The sequence below is a fragment of the Geotrypetes seraphini genome, chromosome 18, assembly GCF_902459505.1.
Source record: "Geotrypetes seraphini chromosome 18, aGeoSer1.1, whole genome shotgun sequence".
NCBI lineage: Eukaryota > Metazoa > Chordata > Amphibia > Gymnophiona > Dermophiidae > Geotrypetes > Geotrypetes seraphini.
Window position 1 is genome coordinate 16,848,696 of NC_047101.1, and position 11,706 is coordinate 16,860,401.

The 11,706-nt window shown below is 41.9% G+C and overlaps 1 long non-coding RNA gene across 1 annotated transcript in view; it reads left to right on the forward strand.

Moving 5' to 3' along the window:
• Positions 1 to 10,596, forward strand: part of LOC117351528 — a 133,417-nt gene extending 122,821 nt beyond the window's left edge. Inside the window, exons 4-5 of the long non-coding RNA XR_004537450.1 lie at positions 8,847 to 8,918; positions 10,308 to 10,596. This is a non-coding gene — a long non-coding RNA (uncharacterized LOC117351528). The remainder of the gene's footprint in view (positions 1 to 8,846; positions 8,919 to 10,307) is intronic.
• The last annotated feature ends 1,110 nt before the right edge of the window (positions 10,597 to 11,706 follow it).

Consider the following 11,706-nt stretch of genomic DNA (forward strand, 5'->3'; position numbering starts at 1 on the left):
GGAAACTGCACAGTGACACTAGGAAGTTCTTCTTCACTGAAAGGGTGGTTGATCGCTGGAATAGTCTTCCACTTCGGGTTATTGAGGCCACCAGTGTGGCGGATTTTAAGGCCAGATGGGATAGACATGTGGGATCTATCCGCAAAGATAGATAGTGAGGATCACTGGAGTGGGCAGACTTGATGGGCCTTGGCCCTTATCTGCCGTCTATTTCTATGTTTCTATGTTTCTATGTTTCTAAAATAGTGTCATTTGTGGAATAATGACCAAGCTCGTGCTTTTCACGTCTAGATCATAGAGTTGTGCGAATCTAGGTACCTAATTTGAGAAACCTTAGACAAATCTGAAAATTCTTTGACAGAAAACAATTCCAACTCGTGGTTCAATCACTAATCCTAGGCCTAATAGACTACTGCAACATACTATATTTCTCCTGCCCAGCAACAACAACGATGAAACAACTTCAAACAATACAAAACACAGCCCTAAGACTTATCTATTCGTTGAAAAAATACGACCACATCACAGAGGCATACCACGACTCACACTGGCTCCCAATACAAACCAGAGTACACTTCAAATTCAATTGCCTACTATTCAAAGCTATAAACGGAAACAGCCCTACTGGAACAATCGACTAACTCATTCCACCTCAAACAGACACAGGAGAACCCATACAATATTCACACACCTGCCAACCAAAAATGTCAAACGAGGAAAAATGTATGACAACCTACTGGCCACCAGAGCAGCAAAACTGGACCGATAACTCACCAATCTGCTGACTTCGACAATAGACTACAAAACCTTCAGAAAAGAAACAAAAATCCTACTCTTCAAAAAACATAAAACCAATATAACTTCACCAATAAAGTCCCAAACTCCACCGGCATTACCAATCCACTCCTTAGCAAATTAGAAAATGCTCTTTTATAATATTATGTACTAGCTGATGACCCGGCGTTGCACGGGTATTTAATTATAGCAATAACACAGTAAATGGATTGAAATAAAGATACTTTATAGTGGTGAATGAAATTATTTTTTTACAGCTTTATAAAAAGTACAATAATCAAATTATAATGTGAAATATTTGACAAAATGAATACAATACAACTAACACAAAACTTGATTATAAACAACAATTTTAGTTTCACCTCCAGGAGCAAGAACATATAAATTCTTGGGTGAACCCACCCTTGAGCAAGCAACATAGAGTTGTCCATGGGAAAAACAGGGGGATCTTAAATCCACTCCACAGTATGTAATAGTCTGTCCCTGTGATTTGTTGATTGTGATAGAGAATGCAAGTCTCACTGGAATTTGCAATCTCTTAAACTGAAAAGGAAGATCTGTTGGAATAAGTGGCATCCAAAAGTTTCAGTATTGATTTAAACAACTCAATATGTGGAAACTCAGGTTGAAAAGAAACTCCATGTAGTTTGTTCCCGGTTCAGAATGGAACCTGTGTTCCTAGTTCAGCATATGTGAGTACTCATGTGATGTAATAACATTATGAACTGGGGTGCATGAAGGAAACAGTTACAAACACAGTTAGAACATACAAACTCTATATGTATGGTGTATGTGGTAGAATAGAAACGATGTCCCTAGTGGTTATAGTGTCATAGAAAGTGTTTTATAGTTGGAATTACAGTGAGAATGGCAGCTTTTTACATTTTTTCCATTGACATGAATGGGTGAAATCTGATTTTCTGTTTGTAGCTCCGCCCACGTGTGCAGGTGGGCAGCGAGACCCCCAGAACATATCACCCCAGGTAGTGAGGGATCTGCATACCAAGTTTTGTTCAAATCGGTCAAGCCGGTTTTGAATTACAGTGAGAATGGCAGGTTTTTACATTTTTTCCATTGACATGAATGGGTGAAATAAGATTTTCTGTTTGTAGCTCCGCCCATGTGTGCAGGTGGGCCGCGAGACCCCCAGAACATATCACCCCAGGTCGTGAGGGATCAGCATACCAAGTTTCGTTCAAATCGGTCAAGCCGTTTTTGCGTGATCGCGGCACATACAAACACATACATACACACATACATACCTCCGATTTTATATATATATATATATATATATATATATATAGATTAAGATCATAACAATTCTTATGTAATCTGCCTTGAACTGCGAGGTAAAGGCGGAATAGAAGTCACTAATGTAATGTAATTTCAGGCGCCATTTTTAGAATCTGTGCCTAAGGGCTCTTTTTATCAAGGTGCGCTACGGGGGTTAGTGGACATTTCATTACGCGCTAACCCCCTCGTCAATGGAGGCGTTAGCGACTAGCGCGGCAGGTGGTTGAACGCGCGGTATTCTGCGCGTTAAACCCCTAACGTGCCTTGATTAAAGGACCCCTAAATGCGAAGATGCAATCATGGATATAAAATGGGCTTCTTATCACTTAGCGTGCTAATTCAATTAGTGTACACTTAAGGGATCCTTTTACTAAGCTGCGGTAGCGTTTTTAGCACGCGTTACGTGGAAAAACTAATGCCAGCTCAATGGCGGCATTAGCGTCTGGCGCATGCTTAAACCGCTAGCGCAGCTTAGTGAAAGGAGCTCTAAGCTTAAGTAAAAGGGCTCTGCTAATAACAATTATTAGCATGCGCTAAGCGCTAACACGTCCGTTATATTCTATGGACTCGTTAACGTTTACCATGTGCTAATATTTAGCGCCTTAGTAAAAGTGGGGGAATATTATTATGCTGTTTTCTACCCATACTCATAGAATAAATCGATTTAATTACCCTTCTCTAAAATCATGTCAATACAAGACGTTTTCCGACAGAATTTTATCATTCCAGGCCGCCAAACTGAATGCATGGCTTGGAAAACTTATACTTGAGGCCACTTCCTATTTTGATTTTAGAAAATCTTTAAAGGCATGCCTGTTTGACATCTTAGTTGTGCTACTGTTTTAACGGTGACAGGTCAAAAGTGTGCATGCCGACAAAGGCGCGCCGAGACAACTGAGGGCAAGGCGGAGCCCGCGCCAAAGAAGAACAGTGTTTTAAGGGGCTCTGATGGGGGGGGGGGGGCCCCCCACTTTACTGAATACAGATCGCGCCAGCGTTGTGGGGGGGCTTGGGGGGTTGTAACCCCCCACATTATACTGTAAACTTCACTTTTTCCCTAAAAAACAGGGAAAAAGTTTGTTTCCAGTATAATGAGGGGGGTTACAACCCCCCAAACCCCCCACAATGCCGGCGCGATCTGTATTCAGTAAAGTGGGGGGGTCCTCACCAACACCCCCGTCGAAGCCCCTTAAAACACTGTTTTTCTTCGGCGCGGGCTTCCGCCTTGCGCTCAGTTGTCTCGGCGTGCCTTTGTCGCCGCGCGCTTTTGACTATGAACTGTTTTAACTTCTCCTTGTTTTTTAACAGATGTATTCTTGTATTGATTGTTTTATTATGCATTTCACATATGTTGATTGTATGTATTTTTTCTGTTGTGAACCGCTTTGAACTTTTGGTATAGCGGTATACAAAAAAATAAATTCTTATTATTATAACAAGAAAACACTAACAAACTTTCTTTTGTGCCATTATGTCATTTCAGCATGAGCTAAAATGTTTTAGTGCAAGGGTGTCAAAGTCCCTCCTCAAGGGCCGCAATCCAGTTGGGTTTTCAGGATTTCCCCAATGAATATGCATGAGATCTATGTCCATTCACTGCTTTCAATGGATGTTCATTGGGGAAATCCTGAAAACCCGACTGGATTGCGGCCCTCAAGGAGGGACTTTGAGATCCCTGGTATAATCCCTCCGAAAATGTTTATAAGCTCCAACAAATTTGCCAGAAGGTTGTGGTAAGAGCGGACAGCGTAGCTGGTTTTAAGAAAGATTGGGACAATTTCATGGAGGAAAAGTCCATAGTCGGTTATTGAAAAAGACATGGGGGAAGCCACTGCTTGCCCTGGCGTATACTTTTAGAGATACAGCATTTCAAAGTACAGCAAAATTCAGCGTATTCGTGGTTTTTTCATGAGCTTTCACCTCCATTGTAATTATTCTTGCTGCCAGTTCCCTGACGCAGGGTCAAAATGTGGCACGTCGGAACCAGCCACATTCTAAAGTTAAGTTTTTCAAACTATTTTTCAAACATCTGTTACTTGGATGGGAAGCTTAGCATTGCTGTAATAGCTAGCATTATACAAGTGAAAGCAAGGCTATATATGTACATTTTTGAACACTGCAATGATTGGGTGGTGAGGCGAAACAAATTGCCTTCATGTCTCTGAGCAGAGTTCTATTGAATGTTATATGAGCAACATAGTAACATTGTCTCAATTGTATGCAGTGACTTTTTCATTTGTGCAACATTACTTTAGTCACTCTCCTTTAAGTATATTTTTGCTTAAAGTGCTTGCCCTGTTTCTATATATTTTGACTGCCCTGGATCGGTAGCATGGAATGTTGCTACTATTTGGAGTTCTAGAATCTTCTTGCTCTTTTATTCCGGAATCTTCCTATTCTTTGGGATGCTATATGGCAGTGGTTCCCAACCCTGTCCTGGAGGAACACCAGGCCAATTGGGTTTTCAGGCTAGCCCTAATGAATATGCATGAAGCAAATTTGCATGCCTATCACTTCCATCATATGCAAATCTCTCTCATGCATATTCATTAGGGCTAGCCTGAAAACCCGATTGCCTGGTGTTCCTCCAGGACAGGGTTGGGAATCACTGCTATATGGAATGTTGCTACTCTTTTGTTTTTGTCAGGTACTAGTGACCTGGATTGGCCACCGTGAGGAAGGGCTACTGGGCTAGCTGGACCATAAGGCTATTCTTATGTTATGCTCTTATGTTCACCTGGCTAATATCTCCGCTGTTATGCACATGAGTATGCAACCTAAAATCTTTCTCTGAAATGCAATGGTGCATAATGAAAAGAGTGTATGAGACACAGTTAGAAATGTGCACAGCCAAGGTGGCGGTCTGACCTAAAGGCACGATCCCTGGTTTCAATGCGGCCCATAGTCATTGTGTCAAGGCTGATTTGAATAAACATAACAATACCTGTAATTCACAGAAAAAGAATGGTAATAGTGGAGAAGTCTGCCCCCTGGTGCTGTACGTTTATAAAATGCTATTTAAAAATAGGAGGGGGGGGGAGGTTATGGCAATGATTGTGCCAAGGAGAAAGAGAAAAAAAAGGTTAAGAAGTGAAATGAATTTCCACATTTTCTCAAGCTGGGAAAACAGATGTGATGGTTCAGTTCATTACAAAATAATTTGGTACAGGCTTTTCACACAGTTTTATTGAATTTGGGGTAAGGGAGGGTAATGGTGTGGGAACTTATTACAAAGTACTTTCCCTTATTTTAATCAAATGAATTCTCAGAGTAGCTGGCTTACTGTTAAAACATGCATGTTTGCTTGCTTTCATACTTTTTTTTTGGAATAAAGCAACAGCAAACAGGCAGTCCGTATACATGCACATAGAAATATACACACAAATGCAATGGCATACCACATACATACGTACAGTCAACATTAAGTGGTCTCTACCTGTAGACTAAACTAAACTAAACCTTGGATTTGTATACCGCATCTTCTCCACAGTCGTAGAGCTCGGCACGGTTTACAGGAGTTAGGATAGAAAGGAACGCCAATGGGATTATAGGAATAAGTAAGAAGAGAGTTTAGAGGGGCTTAGTGTACCAGAGAGAGAAGGAAAGTTACATTTTTGAGAATAGCCAAGTTTTCAGATGCTTACGGAATAGTTGGAGGGAGCTCAGGTTACGAAGCGGGGAGGTAAGATATTCCAGAGCTCAGTGATTCTGAAGGGGAGGGAAGTCCCTAGTTTTCCAACGTGGGATATACCTTTTAATGAGGGGAAGGATAGTTTTAATTTTTGGGTGGATCTGGTGGAATTAGGATTTAAGGAATTCCCAATCTAGTGGAATAAAAGGAGGAAGGATGTACCCAAAGTACTAAAGGGTTTTATGCATTTTAGGGTCAATCCTAGAACGTGGTGCCCTGAAAGAGATACCATAAAAGGCCTTGCTTAGCGCCAACTGTTTAACGACTTAAGCATGCCTAAGCCATTATAGAATACTAGAGTAAAGGTATGTTGGTAGACTTTAGCCTGCCCGCTTACGACAGGTCAATGGCTGGTGAAAGTGGGCATGCTTACGTGAACCATGCAGTGCATGCAACTGAGTTTAGTCTTTACGCTGTGTGCTTCTCATGGTGACACGCATGCTCCAAATATATTTGCCCCGTGCAGATAATGTACAGTATATGCTAAGTAAATGTGGCATATACTTAATAGAAAAACACTTACCACTAGCTCATATTCCCCTGGATTCTTCTTTTTTTGTTTTTTTTGAAGATATTTTTATTTAAAATGATCGATGGCACTTACAGACGCTGAAACATTTGCGTGTGGATTAAAGATGCTCATGCACTTAATAACACCTACCACTAACACACAAATCCCGGGATTCTATATATGACGCTGAAAAATTTGCATGCGGATTGAAGATATTTTCAGTTATGGCCCCTCAACTGTGGAATTCACTCCCCCAACACATTAGAGAAGAAAAAGACCTCAATTTTTTTTTTTTTTTTAATCACTTAAGACTCATCTTTTTAAAGATGCATTCAACATTTAATTCTAAACCAATACTTTTTGGTTTAGTTTTTTACCTTTCCTTTCGTTTTCCCCCCATTTTTGTGTCCTCTCTCTCTCTAACTAAGAATTGTAACTTTTTCCCTTTATCCGTCACCAGTCATGTCTGTCCTGGAGTTTGAAGTCCTAAGTTATTTGTTTGTCCACACATCCCTGTCTTTATGAAGTTGTACATCGCTTAGAATATTGAATAAGCAATTCATCACCCCTTCTTAAGAAAACGCACTGGCTTCCAGTTGCCCATCGGGTAACATATAAACTATGTCTGCTTACATTTAAATCCCTTCTTTTTAAAACTCCGGCATTCATCTACAAGATATTAATTCCTTACATCTCCAATAGAACATTAAGATCCGCTGAACAGCATTTGCTAATGATTCCTTCCCTTAAAATTATCAATACTAGACGACAGTTGATCTTTTCAGTTATGGCCCCCCAAACTTGGAATTCTCTCCATAGTCATTTAAGGGAAGAACCCAATATAGAAAAATTCAAAGGTAAACTGAAGAGTTTTCTCTTTAAAGACGCCTTTGTAAACTAATCATTTAGTCTTTGAACTAATTTTATTTTTTTTTTCTCTACAATTTTATTGAAGTAATTTTTTTTATCTTCCCTCTCCTTATGTATCCCCCTTATTTGTTTCTTTAACTTTTAAACAAATTGTAACTCTCATCCATCTCCTCCCTTATGTTCCTAGTTTTGTTAAATTTGTCAATAGTCTTGTTAGTCTTAGTCTTTTTATTTATTGTATTATTCCCCTTATTTTGTAATTTTATTATCATGTACATCGCTTAGAATTTAGATTAAGCGATTAATCAAATTATTATTAAACCTGAAACTTGAAGTATTAATAAAATCTTGAAGATGCGCATGCAAATTAATTGGCCAACAAGCCATTAACTGGCAGTAACGGAGGAATTCACCAAGAGGTGCTAATCGATAGAGCATGCGCTAACCAGTTTAGCCCATGTTAATGATTTACTAGGAATTAGAGAATGACACAGGGACACTTTTTTCCCCGTCTCTGCGGGAACTCATTTTCCCGTCCCCGCAAGTTCTTTTCCTGTCCCGCTCCATTCCTGAAATCTCCGTCCTCATCTTTGCAAGCCTCAAACACTTTAAAATCATAAGTGTTCGAGGCATTGCGGTTAAGGCAGAGTTTACAGGAATGGGGCAGGGACAGTGACAAATCTCGCGGAGACGGGATAGGGAAATTGAGTTCCTGCAGGGACGGGAACAAGTTTATCCCCCGTGTCATTCTCTACTAGGAATAATAATTGTCTGATTGCCCTGAACAGTGCTGCGATTCATCCTCTAAACCAGGGGTGTCCAACTTTTGGCTTCCCTGGGCCGCATTGGCTGAAAAAAATGTTTCTAGGGCCGCACAAACATGCAAATGCTGCAGCAAGACAGAGGAGGGAGCTGGCAAAATGGTAAACACTGCATCGCCCTCGACCGGGGCCGCACAAAATACTTCACGGGGCCGCAGGTTGGACCCCCCTGCTCTAAACAATTAATAATTGGCCAACCCCACTATTTGACCATTTATTTTCAAGGACGGATCCAAAATGACAGGAATGACTTGAGAACCTTTACATTTTGCTCTAAGAGACCTGAGTTAAAAGTCCTCCTGGCTTAGGGGTACCAGATTTGTTTGAGAAAAAAGAGGACAAGTGGCCCCCACCCCCGTTCCTCTCCCAGCCCCGCCCTTACACAAACCTCATCTCTTCTCCTTCCCCAAGTCCAGGCCATGTCTAGAGAGCCTCCAAGCATGTATGGATGTGACACGATGATGCCCCATGCATGCACGCATGTGTGTGACCTCATCATGTCGCTTCTGCCCATGCTTGCAGGCCCTCCAGATATGACCCCGGTCTCGGGGGCCTTCCAAAACCTGGACAAACTGCCGGGTTTTTGGACAGTCCTCTAAAAAGAGGACATGTCTGGTGTTTCTCGGACATCTGATAACCCTATCCTGGCTAAGTTTTTAGTTCAGGCCAAACCTCACAAACTCTCTTACTCTGCCTGCCTGCCTTCATGGAACTTTCAATTGCGACAAACAGCGCTTAGGAGACGGAAGAGCCTGGATACTTTTGCCTTCCTAATTTGTACTGATTTCAATGCACATTTCATTAGTAATGCTGTGTCCTTGGCTTCAACTTGAGAGAAGTTCCTTTTTTGTTTGTTTCATGTCAGCCGGGATGTTTTACACATCTTGCCCTTGCTACGACCCAGAACATCAGGATCCAAAGAGAAAGAGATAACCGGGTAAGTCTATTCCTTTCATGTGCATATTCATATTTCACTTACTTGGTGTCCCAGGTTTCTCATATGCTCGTGTGCCCTTGTCAGGTGAAAACGGGACCCTCGGCATCTCGACAATTCTTGCTCACCTGGGAATCGCATCCCCTCCTTATGATTGAGACCCGCCTTTAGATCGGGCTCTGTTTCCTTTATTCATTGATTTATGCAGTCGCAACCCTGTGTTCGTTCCTTTCCCAGTGGAGAGAGAAGTAGCACTAGGAATATTTCGGGGCTCAAGGGTCTCTCGTATGAGGAGAGACTGAACAAACTGCAGCTCTACACTCTGTAGGAACGCAGGGAGAGGGGAGACATGATTGAAACGTTTAAATACATCACGGGTCGTGTCGAGGTAGAAGATGACATCTTTCTACTCAGGGGACCCTCAGCCACAAGAGGACATCCGCTCAAACTCAGAGGAGGGAAATTTAGGGGTGACATTAGGAAGTATTTCTTCACGGAAAGAGTGGTGGGGCACTGGAATAAACTTCCGGAGCAGGTGGCCAAGGCCAATAGCGTGCTTGACTTTAAGAATAAATGGGACATCTATGTGGGATCCCTACAGAGGCCTAGTAAGACACTCAGACTTGATAAGGCGGGTCAGTAGAGTGGGCAGACTTGGTGGGCTATGGCCCTTTTCTGCCGTCACCTTTCTATGTTTCTATGTTTCTATCATAGCCTTCCTAGTATGGCACAATAAAAGAGAGACAAAAAAAGCACAGAAGATTTAGAAAATCAAGCGTAGGTGGAAAGACTCTTGATGTTAACCTCCCGCCCAAGATTCTAACACTGTTTTTCATAAAAACAAAGATAAAAACAAGAGACTGTGGATGTCCTGAAAGATGATTTTTATTCGCTCGTCACAATAAATAAAAGTCTGAATCAGTAATACACGTACGATTGTCCTGACGGACCCTACACCGTCCGTGTTTCGGCAAGACCGCCTTTCTCAGGGGACTGGATGATGTAGGCTACAAAGATAAAAATATGAGCCTGAGGAAGGCAGTCTCACCGAAACACGGGCCGTGTAGGGTCCGTCAGGACAATCGTACATGTATTACTGATTCATACTTTTATTTGTATTTTTATTGTGACGAGCGAATAAAAATCATCTTTCAGGACATTCACAGTCTCTTGTTTTTATCTTGATTCTTTTTATTGTGGATCATTGGGTCTCCCTTTTTGGGGGTTTTTTGGGTTTCATAGAAACAAGCTATCCTATGGACTGAAGAAAACGCATTTTCCTATCGGTAACGTACCCAACTCTATCTGTAAGAAAATGTTCCTCGTTTTAACTTGTACTTCAGTACAGCTGCATTTTCACTGGAATGTGTTATACAAATTCCTTTCTTTCAGGCAAAATTAGAGCCAAGGCATGAGTCCTAGAAATCAGCATTTCAGATCGTTTTCCTCTGCCCAGTGGATTGTTGCCTAGAAATGTGGGTCCCCTTATAAATGTCCTGTCAAGCTGTTGACGAATGGGAATGAGCACGCCGAGATCAACCAAGAATGCATAAAAGTCAACATTTTCCTACCGACAGAGGAAACGGAATTGGGTAACTCCTCCTTATTAGGAAAAACATCCCTTCTCATGTTGTCAATATATTCCAATTTTTCCATCCTCTTACGTCATCCTATTTCCTGCGCTGATTAAAATACGTCTTACTTTGTTCACCAAATCTCTCTTCCGAGCTTTTAAATTTTCATTTTTTTTTATTGTATCGCGTGCAATACATGAAGGCCCATTTTACATGGAACATTGACACGGGAATTGAGTTGTCCAGGCTCAAAAGTGCTCAGGTCCCTCTGTATTTTACAAAAGGCTCTGCTCTACAAATTGCGCTTAAACCCTCCTTTTTACAAAGCCACGCATGCGTGGCAAAAGCCCCCAAAGCCCTTTAAATCCCTATGGGCTTCAGGGCAGTAAACGCAGCGGCCTGCGCTATTGAACTTTGTAAAAGAGGGAGAAAGTTAGGTGCGGTTTATAGAATAGCTTTTACGCCCCGGATGCGCACCTAACTTAGACCCATCGACTTGCACCTAATGAAACGTGGGGAAAATCCTCACGCCTAAATTAGACACAGATTCCTCTTATTCTATAACTGTGCACTAGAGAATGACACGGTGACAAAATTCATCACCGTTCCCGTCCCCACGGATAACCGCGGGAAACCATCTTCATGTCATTCTTTAAGGAGAGAGGGAAGAATCAGAGTATGAATGGCCACAACCACTGACCCGCAAGCTTTGCTTTGAAGAATGCTGGTGTAGAAGGACCGAGGTTGAAATAGACACTACAGAATGACAGTCTCTGGTATCCAGAGCAGATATTGTGATGTCATAATGCCTCATTCCACCAGTGCCTAAGAGCCAATCACATCAGTGATGTCACAATGGCTTCATTATCCTTGGCTCACATAAGAATCAGAGTATGAATGGCCACAACCACTGACCCGCAAGCTTTGCTTTGAAGAATGCTGGTGTAGAAGGACCGAGGTTGAAATAGACACTAGAAAATGACATGGGATTATTTCCCGCGGTTATCCGCGGGGACGGGAACGGTGATGAATTTTGTCACCGTGTCATTCTCTACTGTGCACCCATGCTAAATTTGCCACATGCGCTAGCCGCTACCGCGGTAGATTTTCAGCTAGCGCGCACCATGGCACCCGCTAATCTGATGCGTGCGGTAAAACCTGTGGCGCACCTTCGTAAAAGGAGTCCTAAAACTACTCTTGAATTTATCCACTTGTGA